The 18,309-nt window shown below is 33.3% G+C and overlaps 1 protein-coding gene across 15 annotated transcripts in view; it reads right to left on the bottom strand.

The window, feature by feature from the left end:
* Window positions 1-18,309, bottom strand: part of tmem260 (transmembrane protein 260) — a 177,224-nt gene that overhangs the window by 48,878 nt on the left and 110,037 nt on the right. For 8 of the 15 annotated variants that reach the window (XR_012392994.1, XR_012392993.1, XR_012393003.1 and 5 more), the window contains one exon: window positions 8,548-8,611. The exons of the other annotated variants lie outside the window; for them this stretch is intronic. The gene's annotated coding sequence lies outside the window, so the exon portion shown is untranslated. The remainder of the gene's footprint in view (window positions 1-8,547; window positions 8,612-18,309) is intronic. 15 annotated transcript variants of the gene reach the window in all.

Raw genomic sequence — 18,309 nt, 5'->3', positions numbered from 1 at the left:
TGAGGAGGGGTGCAGAGTAAACTAAGGACTTTACGGTGACCGTCGGGTCCTGCATTAATTCTATTGTGAGGGCCTGACTTGAGCGACATCACATAATTACATCAGTTCACTTGAAGGCAGGAATTCAGAATCAAATTCTTCCATCATAATTGCGAGCAGTGAAACATTCAATTATTGTCCTTGACATTGGCAAGTAAAATATAATTTTTCATTCACATGAAAGGCACTAAAGACAATGGTGTAAAATTATCAAAACATTTAAATGAATATGGGATATTATAGCCATAAATACGAAGTTTTCTTTTTTTTTTCAGCCTGTCGTGAATTTCAAATGAAAAAAAAAAAACACAAATCTGTATTTTTTTGACAGTCAACAGCACGATGAACTGTAGAGGTTAATGTAATAGCCTCTAAGTTCCACAAAAATTAAACAATTAAACAGAATGCTGAAAATATAAAAGTCTCAAATTTAATAGTACAATATACGCTTGAAAACAATGGCGGCATGAAATAATTTACCTGACATTTGTCTGAATGACTGAAAATCCAGCGAATATCCATTTTTTAGAAAAACTGTATCTTTACATATTCATTCATTTGCTTATTTTTTCCCTTAATATCATATTTAAACTATTTTGTATAAAATTATGTGAATCAGCTCCATTTACTTTCAAACAAACTTTTATAAAACATATTTGTTAAATAAGTATGCTAAATGAAAATGTTTTACACACTTTTCTCAGTTCTGTTTGTTGAACAACAAATAATACAACGACTAATATCCATTTTTTAAGTAAAAAAACAAAAATAATATTTTATGGACTACTTATGTACCCATAGTTTTGGTAGCATCAGTCCAGTATAATTTCAAGTCGACTCTTGCGAAAAATGCAAATGTTGACGCCCGTCCAAAAACACTGGATTTTGTTGTGAATAGCAAACGACTTAAATACATTTTAGAGTGTTTAGGCGTGCTTGTAGTTATTGATATGCTATACGAATCTATCGAGGCACAGTGCATATGAAATTAAACTGGATAATAAATAATGTACAAAACAGTATTTCAACACGATATATAAAATGTTCATCGCACACAAAACAATGTCTGTTGGGATAAAGTGTTTCAGGAATTACTAAGGCTTTGAAATAATGATAAATCACTATTCTGCTAATGATATTTTAAATTACTTAATGTATTAGATGAAAAAAAAAATCCTATAGAAAAACTAAGGAAAGTGTACATTTAAAAATCCAGTTTACAGTCCTAAACTATACATATTCACACAATTATTATTATTATTATTATTATTATTATTTTTATTGTTGTTGTTGTTGTTGTCCTAAAATACTTTAACCCACAGACCACTGTTTTCCTGTGCTGATCTCACGTTTCAAGAGGAAGATAAATCACATGCTAATTTAAGCACACATTTTCTCTTCCACATAGGCTTGGTTTACCGTAATAATTCGCATAATAATTCTCATAGACATTTCACCCAACCGTCATACTGTGTATTTAACCATGAAGTGAGAAAATACTTGGGCTAAGTAGGTCAATTACGACAGTTACTGCCATTGTGGCGGACAGACGTGCCAGTTGCTACGACAGTTAATTGAATTTTGAGCTACAGTTAGGCGAAACTTTATGCCATTGCCACCAACCCCCAAAACTCAATTATACGCCACCACACTACACAAATATCTTATAAAAGTTAAAAACATGATGCACTGCTTTCTCATAATTCTTTATATCTTACTGTAAATAAAAGCCCAACATTCTAGCTGATGCGTCATATACACTGGCATGTTTCAGCGTGGCACACTGCTTTTAATTGCAACATATAGCTTTCAAGAATCTTCATTTTCCGAGAATATAAACAGAGAGAAAAAAACATACATAAAAGGTATAAGTTATGTAATATTGACAAGAGATAATAAATATGATTGAGAGAAATTATAACCTAATATACTCACAATTAATAAAAGTTTTCATTATTAAAATACAATTCATATTCATTTTTCCAGTTCGAGATTCATTAGGTGACTAAGTAAAGCAGATACTCTCAGGAGTTTGTCTACCCAAAATTAAAATGGGTTAAAAAGCTGCCAAACGTGCACTTTAACTTGCCTGGACGCTGGAAGATAATGAACATCTCTGAATTTAATTAAAGAAATTATGATTTTGGTAAGTCAAGTTTTCAAAAAATACTGACGCTCAACTTCTTAGAGATTAATAAAAAGTGATGAGAGATAAATACATGTAATGGGATTTCCTGTGATGCAGATCATTTTAAGTGGCTTTGCAGCAATTGTTTAGCCTTCAGTTGTGCTCCTTTCAAAACTGCCAACAGCTTTAGAGTATGACAAACTTCAACTCTCCGTGAATAAATCTAGACTATATATACAGAAACATTCACTGATCTGAACTAGAACAAGAGGACAACGGGGAGGAAGAAGAGATTACTACTGTATATATTTAATTATGCATATTATTAATACATATATAAATAAATGCACACAATTAAGTTAGAATTTAAAATTATGTCTACATAATGTATCCATGTCGGCTGTTGTGTTTATCAGGAGACAATGGATTTATACGCAATTTTGATTATTCGACAAACACAATGGGTTAACAACCATCAAACCTAAATGACATTTGTCTATGATAAACTGTGCAAACTGAAAATAAATCCAAATTTATCTGGGACTGTTTTGTTGTTTCTTTCAAAAATAAACCATGGTTTTATTATATTGTTTATAACCATGTTTTTAAGCAGAATTATAAAAAAATTATTACCAAGGATTTTCTACAAATATTAAAATTAAGCTAAAGCCAAGTGTAGCAAAACCATAGTAAAGTTGTGGCTGCCTATATAATTACCATAGTTTGCTTATTTATTTATTTATTTATTTATTTATTTATTTAGTTAGTTAGTTAGTTAGTTAGTTAGTTAGTTAGTTAGTTAGTTAGTTAGTTAGTTAGTTAGGTTTATGTATAGTAAAACTATGATCAATTTTTATAAGGGTGTTCTAGAAAACAAACTCTGCTTTACAGTATGCGAAAATCATTTTTCCAACGACTTTGGAAATCCGAGTCTGTTTATGTATGGACCACCGCATATAAGCTATATGTATATTTCCGTGCTGAAATATTTACTCTTAAAAAAGTTCGAGAAAATATTAGAAGGAAAAGTTGTTTACAGCCTGGCTACAGTGTGGTTATAAACCAGTTTCGTGATGTTTGGAGCAACTCACTGTTTATTTACCGATAAATAGGGCGTGAAGGACTTCTGCGCTATAGTGACTTTTAACAATGCTTTTACAGTCTGTTTCATATGTGTGCAGGCATGCTCTGCCACACAGTAGGATGCTCCCAGGGGTTGTAACTTCGAATTGGTGTTGTTTTAATAGTGCACAAGTCACTGAAAGATCAGACGCCTTGACGTTCACGAGCAAAACCAAGGGCCTCCATTCCTGCGGAGCGCATCTTTCTTTTTTAATTACGGGCAACGCAGCCCCGAAGTAACATATGGGACGGGCAGACGCCGTTCTAATCCGCACCCCGCGTTGGTCGATGTTAGGCTAAACAATGGGCTCTCTTTAACCATTCACGAGCCAGAGGCTTCTTATGCGCACAGGTTGCCTTGGCGCTTGGGGACAGCAAGAAACAGTTTACTGGACCCTCCACCCTTCCAAACTCCCGTGACTGTGCGGCAACGAGTGCGTCATTGGTCGCAGAGACAGAGATAGAAATATTACTATCTCTTACTAATTTAGTTTACCACATTAAACGGCGTAAATGTGTTACAAACATTATATACTGTAATTATACCTACTGCATATAGTTCGATTGGTGTAACATCATTCAAAAAATCCTATTCGTAACACAAAGTTTTTTTCCCGATATTTTAATGTTCTCCAAACTAAATAATTCGCTAAAAGGTTCTTTGAGGTACCAACATTTCATGTCATCACAGCTAAAAATATTTTTAAAAGCGTCTATCTTAAAAAATAAAAATTAAACGCCAATTAAGTGTTTAGGCTAAAACAAAGATTTTAGCTTAAATACCTTTCAGTTAAAAGCTTTTCAGACCCTTTACATCTATACTACTCTTAAATCACTTAGAAATAATGAAGATAATAATCAGGCTGTCGAGGCTAATCAATAGAGCAGCGGGTTATCTATTTTGTCCTGCTCATCCAGTCTAAGCTCGCTCAGTGCTTTTTTGCACCATTTATTTAAATTTGTGACATCATCAATGAATCTGATAATCTTGTCAAAGATTAAATTAAAAGGGTTTTGTGCCAGTAATAACAGATTTAGATGTTTTAAAAATGAAGTCTAAAGGGATCGCATTAAGAGCACCAAAAAGCATGTGATTTTAATTTCTCTGACTGCTCACATAAATCTGTGGATTTACAGAGATCTGAAACTGATAATAGTACTAACAGCCTGACAACTCTGCATATTTGGAGAAGTACAGGCCACACACAGAGAAATAGAGGGAGAAAACAAATAAACAAATAAATCAGCTGGCTTCCTTCCTTTAAATTCACAATATTTGAATATTGATTTAAAATATTGATTTTATACCTATGAGAAAATTGTAGAGATACAGAACATGCACACAGAAACTCTGAATTCAAAGTCTCCTCTGCCTTTGTCATTGAAAGCCTTGGTCTCTTTGTTTGGTTTTTGATCCCAGCATTAACTACCATCACAGTGCAAGTGAACAAGTGGGATTAAATCGAGCAATATTTGGCCATTTGGAATGGCCGAGAGAAAGAACTAAAACTAAAATATATAAGCTGATTATGAAGTCTCAACATATGCTGTGCTGAAACTGTGTGTCATAGCAGCGTCTACTGGTCAAGCTAATACCTATTTAGCTAATGCACACCCAAGGTCCGCATTCTGAGTCCATTTAGGCCCCCCATGAGACTAAAGTTGTGGATTATGCTGGATGGCACAGCTACCCAACATCTAGCCTATTTCCTCAGTTAGGCCTGTAGCCCATTAATGAAAAATCTCCTTAAAGGGACAAATGGACATACTTTCGCACCGGATTATTGAGACTCTAATGGCAATGTTTTTAAATGTCCTACATGCACAGACAGCGTAAAAGCAAATTGATAATCCCAAGAACGAACTATTCTCAGAATTTACGATGCATCAAAACTGACCCATGTGACATTAAAAATGTCTGTTGAAACGTATTTTATAGTCGTGAGATGTACTAGTAGTGTACGTCTGTCTTTGTTCTTCATCCTGGCCAGAACTTGTCCTGGTGAGACATTTTGTATCTCCCTCCACTGCAAACCCTCTGGGGTACATCATTAGCCCAATTAAGCAGGTGCACAGAGGAGGTCCAACCAATCCTTTACACCTTTCCAATGAGCTTGCTCTTAATCTCTTACAAATAAGGTGCACTTGTTAGAAAGAGTAACGGAGAGCGCTAATTAATTAGACTGAAACCATGAGATTATTGCTTTGAGACTCTCTTGGATGGCCTGCCCTTGTTATTCTGTCAGTCTTGGCAGATCATTTCAGCTATTTATTTTCCAATTTTTAGCTAATGATCTTCAATGTAGTAAATCATACTTATTAATCCTGACTGGTGAATGAACACTGTTCAGCAGAATACGGTTCTGTATTTAAGTGCTTGATATGATATTCATTTATCTATAAAAACGAACTGATGAGAGTCTTATTTACCATTGTTTAGCAAAATACAGAGAGAAAATAACAGGCATTTAAAAAGAAATCCACTAGTTTGGACATTTCTGAACAAGGAAAAAGTTGTATTAATGTTTCCTTAATGTTGCACACATGAATCTGCTTCACTGAACAGCCTCCAATGAAAAGTAGTCAAGGCCTGTCTGAAAAGTGGTTAAATGTTGCAAGAAAATGTCAAGAAAAAATATCCATGCATATCCATGACATTATCATTTTGTAGTAGCACTTCACATCTGTTTCATTAATTCATTCATTCATTCATTCATTTATTCAGTTTTTTAGCTTATTCTCTTCATTAGTCAGGGTCGCCACAGCGAAATGAACCGCCAACTTATCCAGCACGTTTTATGCAGTGGATGCCCTTCCAGCCGCAACCCAACACTGGGAAACACCCATACACTCTTGCATTCACACTCATACACTACGGCCAATTTAGCTCATTCAATTCACCTATAGTGCATGTCTTTGGACTGTGGGGGAAACCCACACGAATACGGAGAGAACATGCAAACTCCACACAGAAATGCCAATTGACCCAGCGGAGGCTTGAACCAGCAACCTTCTTGCTGTGAGGCGATCGTGTTACCCACTGCGCCTCCATGACACAACATTTTTTTGAAGTTTTTTCTTCCACGAATCCACCAGAGGCCACTGTGTATGCTTTTTCAGATCTCAAATTTCTCATGTGAGTACCATTCACACCTGCTTTTGTCATGTAAATCTACCAGAGGCCACTGTCGACTGACTGACTGACTGACCCACCCTTCTCCTTCCTTAAACCCAACCAATAGTGTTGTCAAAAGCACAGATTGACCCACCCCATTCTCTAAACCCAATGACAGTTTTAAATAACAATCCAAAAAAAGAAAGTCCTTGCCTGATTGTTACTACGTCTTCAGATTTTTTCACATTCTCACCCTGTTATTTACTTGTTTATGTTTTTTTTTTTTTTTGGCTTTTGTTTTTGTCTTTTCTGCTTTCTGGAACCGTTCTTCACCAGATTCGAACCCCATCGTTATCAACTCCTCTCTGCGTCTCTAGTCTACTGACGTACATGGGGAGCTTACAAACTGGTAATAGCAGAAAAGCTGTCCATATGAAGGTAAGCGGTCATCTGGTAAGTTCTCTTGTCAGTTGACGTTTGCTGGAACAAGCACAGGATAATGGCTCATCCAGCATCTAATCAAATGTTTAACTGGCAAAACTAGATTCATCCTGCATTTTTTTGTAAAGCAGTTTTACTGCATGGCACACACCACAATAAGGATGAGAAGAATGAGTTTGATGATAAATAATAGGCAACAGTAGACTTCCAAAAGCACTTCAGACACTGAAAAGGAGGATGCAAAAAACAACATGCACAGAAAAAGATGTATAACCTCAGATATGTGATGACAAAAACCACATTACACTCCTTGAGAACAAACGAAAAAGGAGACATTTGTAACAAAGTTTGAATACTCTGTTCCCATACTCTATACATCATTCATTCAATCATTTATCTTTAGCTTAGTCCCTTTTTTATCAGGGGTTGCCACAGAGGAATCAACCGTCAACTATTCCAAGATATGTGTTACACAGTGGATGCCCTTCCAGCCACGACTCAGTACTGAGAAATATTCATACACTCTCTCATGCACACACACCAAGGAAAATTTTTCTTTACCGCGTTCACTTATAGAGCATGTATTTTGACTGTGGGGGAAACCAGAGCACCCGAAGGAAACACACTCCACACAGAAATGCCAACTGACCTAGCCAGGACTCAAACCAGTGACCTTCTTCCTGTGAGGCAACAGTGCTAACCACTCAGCCACAGTGCCATCTTACTCTTTCAATCAAATAAAGAAAAAAAAAAATATTTTTTTTTAAAAAAATGTCCATCTGAATGAGGAGAAAAGTTTTTACACCAGCAAGTGATGGTAGTCTGAATTCATTGATTTAAAAGGGGAACCTGTAAGGTGCCATCTACACTAGTGCATACAAGTGCACTACACCACCATATTTGACCCACAAAAGCACAGCACTCTGTAAACACTCAAGACCCTGTTTTAGTTTGGAAATGTTGGTGTTCTGTTTCAGTGTAGACAGGTTGAAACACAAAGTTTTGAAAACAGAGAAATGGCTAGCACAGTCACTCGCTGACTGGTTTTCTAGTTATTGTGTATCACTTGATGATTCGCCAAGCCACTCAAACAAACAGTAGGTTGCAAATTCAGATGCTGGTAATAGTTACATTTAAAAACTTTTTTATGCAATGTATCATGTGTTTTTAGGCTGTATACTGTGGATAGAGATACTGTAAAAATGCCAGTCTGGACAAGAACAGGTTTAATCCAAAAATGTAATTAAAATGAACACAGATGCACAAATCTGTAAACAAAGCTGCACTTGCTTCCAATTGTAACTATGAATCTTGTTTATCAATTCATCTTTACTGTCTAGCAACCATGTTGTCTCATACTGGCTCAAGTAAAATGAAGATAAGACTACAAGAACTAGATTGTAGAAAAGAACCTTCGGTGTGTACCATCTGTTTTTTGAAGCAACATAATTCTTGGGATTTCGTTGGGACAGCTCAATTTTTTATGTTTAATCCACTTAAATTTGTTAAATCTGTAAATTTAATAATTGATTTGTCATTGGACAATATAAATGAATGAACCCTGCATTTTTTTACCTTAATACAATGATTAGTCACTCAATAATTAAAAATTTGCTGTTTATGTACTCACTATCAGGACATCCAGGGTTGGGTGCCTTTTATTTACCCTCAAAATATTTTAAATATATGAAATATATTTTACCTTTAAACTCTGATCCAACTGTCAGTGACCATAGTTGAGTCAGATGGGTTCTGAGTCAGAGAGTCTGTTGAAAAAAAAAGTGTTGGATGTTTAAACGAACCGCACATTTGTATTTTTGGGAGGTAAACTATCGCTTTAAGTTGTATTAAAATACATATTTGTAAGTTACATCTGTAAAAAGTCTGACGTCAATCTCAAACACTGCCTGTATGAATATCAGATCTGAAAATAAAATAGAAGAAAATAAACACTGTTTAGATTGTTCAATTAATTTCAGCGCACCAGAACTCAACTCAGCTAACTACAGTTACGATTCTTCCTCCATCATCTCTCAGGTCGCTCTCCTAAGCAGGGTAATTAGTCCTCCAAGGGCTCCTAATTGTTTGAGGATAAAGAGGTGATTTGCGCTTGGGAATACTTCATTATCCTAATCAAAGGCTGGAGAAATCGGAGCACTTGATTGTGCTTGTGAGAGCTCAGTAACTGCTCTTTGTGAGGGGGTGCACCATTGACCTCACTGCCACTCAGCTTTGCTTCAGGTACTGCTAGCCATTGTTTCCATTGGTAAAACAGTAATTCAGATTCATTCATTTGTGTAATGGGCAAAAATAAGTGATTTAGCTACTTAGGTGTATCATAATCAACTAAAAATAACAGTGCTGTGGGCTTGCCCAACTGATTTTTTAAAAATGTATTCTGTTTTATTTAACCCTTATGTTTATTTTAAAAAAAAGCTTTACAAACACTCCTAAAAATAAAGGTTTCGAAAAAAGTCATTTAAACATTACTTTCGCTGTTTGTTCAAACTACATATTTAAAATGAGTTACTTATTTTAAAAAGATTTTTGGGGGACAGCTTAACTGTTTTATGTTCAATCCACTTAAATTTGTAAAAACTATTAGGTCAACCTCGACTTGTGTAATTTCGAAATCGATTTGTGCTGGGCCAACATGAAGGAATCGTGTGGAATCCTGAATTTATTATAAGAGTTCCACTTTTTTTTGCAAAATAAAAAAGTTCCATGGTTTTTAAAGGTTATTAATAAAATCATAAATGGTGATAAAGAAATTATTATTTTAAATGTAAAAGACAAAATGTCTGTCAAAAAATATTTATATATTAAGCAGAAATAATTAAAGAAATAAAGTTGTGACCAAAAAAAAACAAAATACTAAAGTGTAGTTGGATCTTTATTGTGGTAATTTCTATGTTTCTGTCTTGTCACATCTTTAGCAACAATTCTTTTAACTCTAACAGCGTGTAGCTTTTTATTTTTTTAACATGTCAGAAGATGAATCCCTTGGTCGTATTCCAGGATGGCAATGGAAACGTCATTGGCCCTACGCAAGAAACATTCATTCACACTTTAATAAACCTTAAAGAGTTCCTGAACCCTGGAAAGCATACCTAAAAAAAATTCACTGCCATCAATGATTACCAACATCATGATTTGGATAATTTTAACCTTTTACAGTTTGCTTATGCCACTGCTGTTTCAACTAATTGTCACTTTTTTTTTTTACCTATTGTAAAATAGATTCATAAAAAGAAATTAGAGTAAAAAAATTAATTTGTAAGTAAAAAATAAATTCTTGCTGAATTGTTTACTTCATCAAGCAAAATAATCTTTTCTAGTCATCTAGTTTTCTAGTCAACTTCAAACTGACTAAATATTTAGTAAAACTTTACATAACTTTAAAAGAAAATTAGTTGTAACCTGATTAACTAATTAAAATTAAATAAAATAATAATAAAAATAGCAATCATGAATTTTTGTGACCTTTTTTGTGTGTTTAACAAAAATGCACATTTTTGCCAAAATCCAGTGCTTAGCATATGAGTAGACCCCATTTTGATCAATTACTCAGTGAATTTGGTTAATAAATATTGGTGCATTTGAACAAAACAGATTTATTAAACAGATGTTTTCATAAAAATAATATTTTAGACACAGAACATCTTTAGAAATGGAAAGATAATACAATTAAATTCAAGCAAAATATTGCCAAAAAATTACAAACTACAACATTTCAACTTCATTTTATATATATTTTAGTTTCTCTTGATTATTGCAATTTTTGAAAGGTTCATTTAATATTATTCCCCAATATATACATTTGGCCAACTAATGTTTGAACCACTATTGTAAGTTATTTTGTTAGATTAGCTCGAGATTTTGCTTCAGTTCTGACTATGTATATGCAAAAATAATATTGTAAAGCATCCTATAGAAAGTATGGTAACATTTTATTTTAATGGTCCATTTGAGTATTAGTACACTGTCTGCTTAATATCTGTTGATACTGCTCCTTTAACAGACATTTAACAGACTAAAAGAAATTTTGCAAGTACATGTCAATTTACACTAACCCTAAGCCCAAGCCTAACCCCAACCTAACAGTCTACTTATAATCTATTGAGAATTATTTGGCATGTAGATGCAATCTAACTTAAATTCAACAAACAGACCATCAAAATAAAGTGTGACCCTGAATTGTTCACTTGAATCAAAATAACTTTCTAGTCAACTTCAAACTGACTAAAATATTCCTAAATAAAACTTTGCATAACTTTAATAAAATAAGTTTAAATCTGATTAACTTATTAAATTAAGATGAAGACACATAAAAAAAAAACATGATGTTATGACTTTTTGTAATATCTTTTTTTTTTTTTTTTTTAGTTTTTGGAGCAAATGTTTAACAAAATATATATATTAAAAAAATAAAATAAAATTATATATATATATATATATATATATATATATATAGATAGATAGATAGATAGATAGATAGATAGATAGATAGATAGATAGATAGATAGATAGATAGATGATAGATAGATAGATAGATAGATAGATAGATAGATAGATAGATAGATAGATAGATAGATAGATAGATAGACAGACAGACAGACAGACAGACAGACAGACAGACAGACAGACAGACAGACAGACAGACAGACAGACAGACAGACAGACAGACAGACAGACAGACAGATAGATAGATAGATAGATAGATAGATAGATAGATAGATAGATAGATAGATAGATAGAGTTAAATAAAACACAAGTTTTAAGTACAGTCATGTCAATGAAGGTTTCTGTATATTTATTTCCACATTTTTCAAGTGCCTTGGATTTACTTTTGCTGTTTATTCTGATGAGTCCCTTACCCAGATAACACCTGTACATTAATTGAGTTACCCCAGAGCACTTTTTGTCTTATTTTATGGAATAAAAGATAATTTGAAAATCCTTACATTTTTTTTAAATTTAAATAAAAAATAAATAAATAAGATTAATGAAAAGCAGAAATATTAATTCAATCATTTGAATTTATTCATACCAATTCATAAATAGTTCTTTTCATTTAAATATCTGTAAATTCTAATATTAGTAACTACCGTCAGTCCATTTTTATCAAGTGACTTTTGCGACAGTTGTTATGTTTTGATGTACTTGTTAGAATCTAGATGCAAATCCCAATGAGACCAGCTCTTGATCATGTGTCGTTTGAAAGTCTAAAGGAGCCAAACATAGGTAACCATCTCTAGGTGACCTCATCAGTTCCCATAGCAATAAGGTACCCATGGGTTCTGGGATAATCTGAAGAAACAGAAGGGTAAAGACAGTGACACCTGACAGGTTTGAGTCTCCTGGGCAAACGCTGGAATTATGCCATCAAAGAGTTGCCAAGTAACCGAGTTGATTGACAATTTTAACTTCTCCTTCTACTTATTTTTTCCTTCTACTTTGCCATGTCTGTGCCCACCTGTTCAGTGCGCAGAGAAAGCACAAAGAAAAAGCACGTGCCACACCAGACATTCAGCCACTGGTTTTTGTCCCGTTCAGACAAAGGGGCTATTTAGGCTGGGTCACACACAACCGAGGGCAGAATGTGGAACTTGAGGGGTGGGGGTGAGGGCATTAGGGAGCAAAGCTGGTGGGGTTTAGACTCCCTGGCCAGGCCCCTGGGTGAACTGCATGCACGGGGGGCAGCTATTTGTTTGTGGATTAGAAGGTTTCTCTGTGTACAGCTTGGAAGTTTATTCTTGAATCAGAACCTTTTTAAGCATACAATGACCATACAGACTGTAAAAAAATATATAATAGTTTCCATATTTCTGTGATTCACAAGTGTTAAAGTTTTTTATTTTTTTTTGTTTACAGTTGTGAATTGCTTTATGGGATGTTGATCTCAGCTCTGTCTACTTTTGATGTTGAAAATTCAACTCTACAGTTTAACAAAGTGACTTTTATTGACATTTTAGTAGTTAGAAATAATAAAACGTCTAAGAAATGACATACAAAGAAATTAAATAAATAATCCATTTAAACTATTAAAAATGTTAATAAAAGAAACTTTTTGGAACTTTTTTAGGGTTAAAAGTTGTTGGAAGAAAAGATCAAGGTGTCACAATGTAATTTAAAAGCATGAATAAATGGGGCGGGATTAATGACAAAACATTGAAAACTGATAATTTAGAGATTTGTTTACAGTGCAAATGATTATTACATTAAGTCTGGAACACACTAGATAATTTCCAAATCTTTTAACATTAGAATCCTCCAAATGCATCTATACGGATGCAGCCAGTCCTGCTGATCCTGGTAAGAATTGCACAGTGGCATTTTTACAGACTTGAGATCATCTCTCAACTCTCATCCTTTTGAGAGTCAAGAAAACATATACAAGCAAAACAAAACGCATACTTGTGGCTTCTAACAATTTACCAATGCCATACAATGCAACGCTGCAAGAAACCTGATTCACTTGTTCACCCAGAAATTAACTTCAGTGGTTCAACTGTAATGGCTCCAATTAAACATTTACCAATGTCAGGGTACACATTTTCTTTGTGCAGTATATATATATATATATATATATATATATATATATATATATATATATATATATATATATATATAGCTGACCATCCTATGGAAATATAGAAATAAGGAAATATTAATTTAAAAGAGATCTATGAGGGGTGTACTTATTTATGCTGAGCTCTATACGAACACAAGATTCAAGGTTTCATTCATAGGTAACGACTTTTGCATTATAAAATGTACTTGTTAGAATATCTTGTTTCTATGCTTTTTGAATTGTGGTGAAAAAAACTGCAGGTAAAAAGAATTGATCCAGAGTAAATGTACAAAGATTGAGCTGATTGTCCACTTCACTACACCATTGTACTCGCAATAGGCTTTTTATTGACTTCTCACTCCCAGGGGAAAAGCAGCAGAGGATCATGGGGGTCAAACTGCAGTCCCCATGGAGGGCAGTGCTTTTAACCCCTCATGACACCTTGCAATAGCCTTCTATCAGCATGTTACATTATTTTATGCTTAATTTTTTTTGTAATTTTTAGTTATCATGTTTTTTATGTTGTGCATTGGAAAGTACAATTGCAAAGAACGTTATTTATTGAAATGACTATAACTGCAGTTTTTGTCCGTGTGTGTGTGTGTGTGTGTGTGTGTGTAGTTTTCAGAAATCATGTTTTTAGATTGGGGAGGAATAGGGAGGAAGTTAAACTGGTGAGTTCTTTTAAAGATTTAGGCTTGGAGATTGACTTTCAATGTTCTCTTGATAAACACTCCGAGAATGTTTTTAAAAAGGCTTAGCAGCTGTTGAGTTTGTTGAGAAAACCGAGAAGTTTTGATACTGAGAAGGACATTTTGATTGTCATATATAAATCACTTCTGTCCTTACTTTTAACATCGTAGACTGGTTTAACTCCCTCTCTGTTAAAAGCACAAATAAACCCTTTAGATTAATAAATTTAGCGAGTTAAATAATTAGTGAGAGATAAACATCTCTCACTGATTTATTTATAGCAGTGTGAAAAAGAAAATACTCTACTATTGTGCAAGACCCTTCCCATCCTTCACACGGTTTCTTTAAGTTACTTTAGTCTGGTAGGCAGCATAAAGTCCCTTTAGAAAAAAGGCTAAGTACAAGAAGACATTTATTCATACTGTCATTTCTTTTTTAAATAGGATTTTTTAATTAATTGTGTAAAGGTATTTATGTTTTGTTGTTTGTGTGTGAGCCTATGTCTAAAGGCAATTTTCTAACCCCTGTGGGATAGATCAAGTTTATTGAATTGTATTAAATATTATAATAACAATTGCAAACAAACAAATTTCTGAAGATTTTTATTTATTTATTTTTTTGTGGCTGTCAGTCATTGCAAATGAACTTCAAGATTAAATGAATAAAATAATCTTAATTTCTTTAAATATGATTAGTTTGAAGTACACTCAAAATATAAAATATTTGCTGTTTTTTTTTTCAAACTACATATTTAAATTGAGCTGAATCAATATTCACTGAGACTTTTGGGACAACTTAATTGTTTTCTGTTCAATCAACTTAAAAACAATCAAGTTAACTTAATCGATTTGTGTTAGGACAACATGAAGGAATTGTGTGGAACCCTGCGTTTTTACAGTGTACAAACATCTACACTATATATATAAGTTTAAGTTAAGATTAAGTTAACATATATATTCACACTTTAAAGAGATTAGAGCAGAAAAATATAAGAAGGTCTTCTGACCTCACATTATGCCACATTGTCTAGACTGTACTACGTCACTACTTTCGGCGTTAGTGAGAGTTGTTTTTGTTTATTGTTTCCTTTGTCACGGCTTTGGCGTTTCCGCGTCGAGACTGTGACCCATGGCGGCCCTTCTGTTTGCCAGCAGTCGTTTGGCCTAGTTTCTAACAAACAACGCATCTATTTACTCTCTTTTTGAGCTGTCATTTTCATGTTAATAAAGACTCATATATAGAACAGCGGCAATAAGGCTGTTGTTGCAAAGACCGTGGTTTGGCTTTTGATGGAAAACAGACAAACAACACTTTTCAATAACAAGCGGATTAATATTCATTGCGCAACACTAATACTAATTCCCAGATTTAAAAAGTCATAGTAACAAAAGTTGCCTTACTAAAGCTAGAAGTGTGTTGATTTACAGCACACTAGAGAAACTTTACTCGAATCAGGTGATGACAAAAAAATGAGTACATTATACTGAACAAAATGATTAATTTAACATTAAATAGCTTTGTTTGACATAATAAATCAGTGAGTTTGACTGAATTGTCGAGCTGCAAGTCTCCTCCTGCTAGGACAGTGAAATATAAAACCTCCACAGTTTCCTAATGAGGCTCTAATTAGGAGTTTAGAGGGTGGGGTGGGTGTGTTTGTTTGTGAGACTGTTCTAGAGCTTTAAAGAAGCTTAGTTTTCTGAATGTCTCTTTAGTGCAAAATGAAAGAAACTATTATTCGCAAAAGCAAATTATTCGTAATCCGCATTATAATTAAATGGTGAAAGAATTCATTTTGCATGTTCCAACTCAATTTCCTTCTTACTTAAATGCTGAAATAACTAGTATTTTAATCCTTGGGTTCATGGTGACCACAGCACTGACAGATCTTTAAAAGGCATTTTAATATACGTTTAAGATGTGATTTCATATCCAAACCACCATGAGTCACATTTGACCCTTCTTGTAATTGGACATGACTTCATTCTAATTCAGCTTCGAGAGTATAAAAGACTATTATTGTGTTTTAATGACAATACACTACACTTATTATTACTCAAGGCTTTTACTGTGATGCCATAGAAGAACTGTATTTGAAGAACCTTTCAGCGAACAGTTCTTAACCCTCATGTACTGTTGTAGATGTTTTCATCCACTCTGGGGTGATTTTGTGTCTTAATTTGGCCATAACCTTTTTCTGTGTTTCAGCTAGCAGAATGAGTTTTGGTGATGAATATTTTGAGAAAATGCTTTGAATATAAAAAAAACACTCGTGTTAACACACTTATGTTCGGGATGAAAACATCCACTGAATTAAACTGCTGTAAAAATGCATCAGATTAATATTATTCATTCATTTATTCATTCATTCATCCATCAGTGGAATGAACCGCCAACTTATCCAGCATGTTTTTATTCAGCGGATGCCCTTCCAGCCGCAACCCATCTCTGGGAAACACACACACACACACACACACACACACACACACACACACACATACTATAGACAATTTAGTGTGTTTAGTTTAATGTGGGGGGAACCGGAGCACCCTCAAATATTTATGCACCATCAAATGTGGTTATAATGGAAGTCAATGAGGCAAAAACAGCCACCAACAGTAAATTAGGGAGAAAAAATGAAAATTTAACAATGCATTAAAACCAATGTTGTTACTAATCATTCACATGTCCAAAACTGTGATAAATAATTTAAAAATCCAGTCCACAATAAGTTTTTATATGAAAATATGTAATTTTGTGTTGTTGTTTTTTCTCCAAAGCAGTGACATCATTTATGAATTTAGAAATTAAAGAGTTAAAATCTCATAAATTTCTAAACAATTTAATAGTTTGATCAGGACTGAGGTTGATTAACAGATTTATGCAAAAAAATGTTAACAAATCTTAATCTAAACCACTTGAAGTCAGTGGATGTTTAAAATCCTAACATAAAAGGGTAGTAAATTTAAAAAGAGCACAAGGGTTAAAATACCACTTCTTTCTTGTTGTGAAGAATATATTAATTATTATTGTTATTAATTATTATTAAATTTTCATTTAAAGTTTTGATTTTAAAGAATTTTGAATTTAACTATTCTGTAAATAAAGAACTTGTTTTTAAAAGGTGCCAATCAAATTTGTTTCAGAATAGTTTTATAATGTAAAATTCGAACATGCTTTGTTTTTTAATATATTTTAAAATTATATTTATTTCTTTGATTTAAACATTTGTTGCCCAAAAAATTGGTGCTCCTAATAAAGAATTATATGAATAATATGTGCATTTGATTAAGTAAAAAGTAAAAACATAAAATAAAATATAAAACTGCATATAATAAATAACTGCTTTTTACAAATCTTTTGTAATTCAACAAATGTCTTTTCAGTCACACTTTACAAAAAGGTTTCATTAGTTAATGCTAGTTAATGTATTTACTAACATGAACTAAATATTAATACAGCATTTATTAATGATAGTTCAACATAAACTAATGTCGTATTAAAATCCAAATTCATGCTTGTTAACATTAGTTATGCACCTTGAGTTAGCATGGACTAACAACTAGCTACTGTATTTTCATTAAGTTACATTAACAAACATGAACATAAACCTTCATAAATGTACTGTTCATTGTTTGTTCATGTATAAATGCATTACTAATACAACCTTATTGTAAAGTGTTACACAATTTTATTTGTTAAGAAATTAGATTAAATCATTGATTGATTAATTGAATTGCAATTTTAATCATATGAAAAATCTGACAGCGAATGTACTCCAAAAAAAAAAAAAAACTAACAGCACTATTTTTGTAAAATAAGCAGTTCTTATAAGCCTTTTTCAAATTAATATTACCCATTAAAATATGATTCCCATTGAAATATTAATATTACCCATTAATACTGGTTACCAACCATATAAATTTTTTATAATATTAATGTTTTTTTAAACAAAAGGTTTGAAACAAAATGAGTAAGTAAATAAATGAAATAACATTCTGAACAACAAACTAAAAGTCCCCAAATGTCAAGTTCCTCGATATCTAGAGGCACGGGCTTCTGTTAGGCCATTCACTTGTGTTTCACGAAATATGTGGCCACTAATTGTTCGTTAATACCCAGCAGGTGTTTCATGTGTACAGGCACACGTCCCGCACATGACCAGCATCAAAAGTGTGTGTTGCGTGTGTGTTTGGA

This window comes from Danio rerio, chromosome 17 (assembly GCF_049306965.1).
Source record: "Danio rerio strain Tuebingen ecotype United States chromosome 17, GRCz12tu, whole genome shotgun sequence".
NCBI classification, from domain to species: Eukaryota; Metazoa; Chordata; class Actinopteri; order Cypriniformes; family Danionidae; genus Danio; species Danio rerio.
The sequence above is the reverse complement of the archived record's forward strand: the minus strand, read 5'-3'. Positions and strand labels throughout refer to the sequence as shown.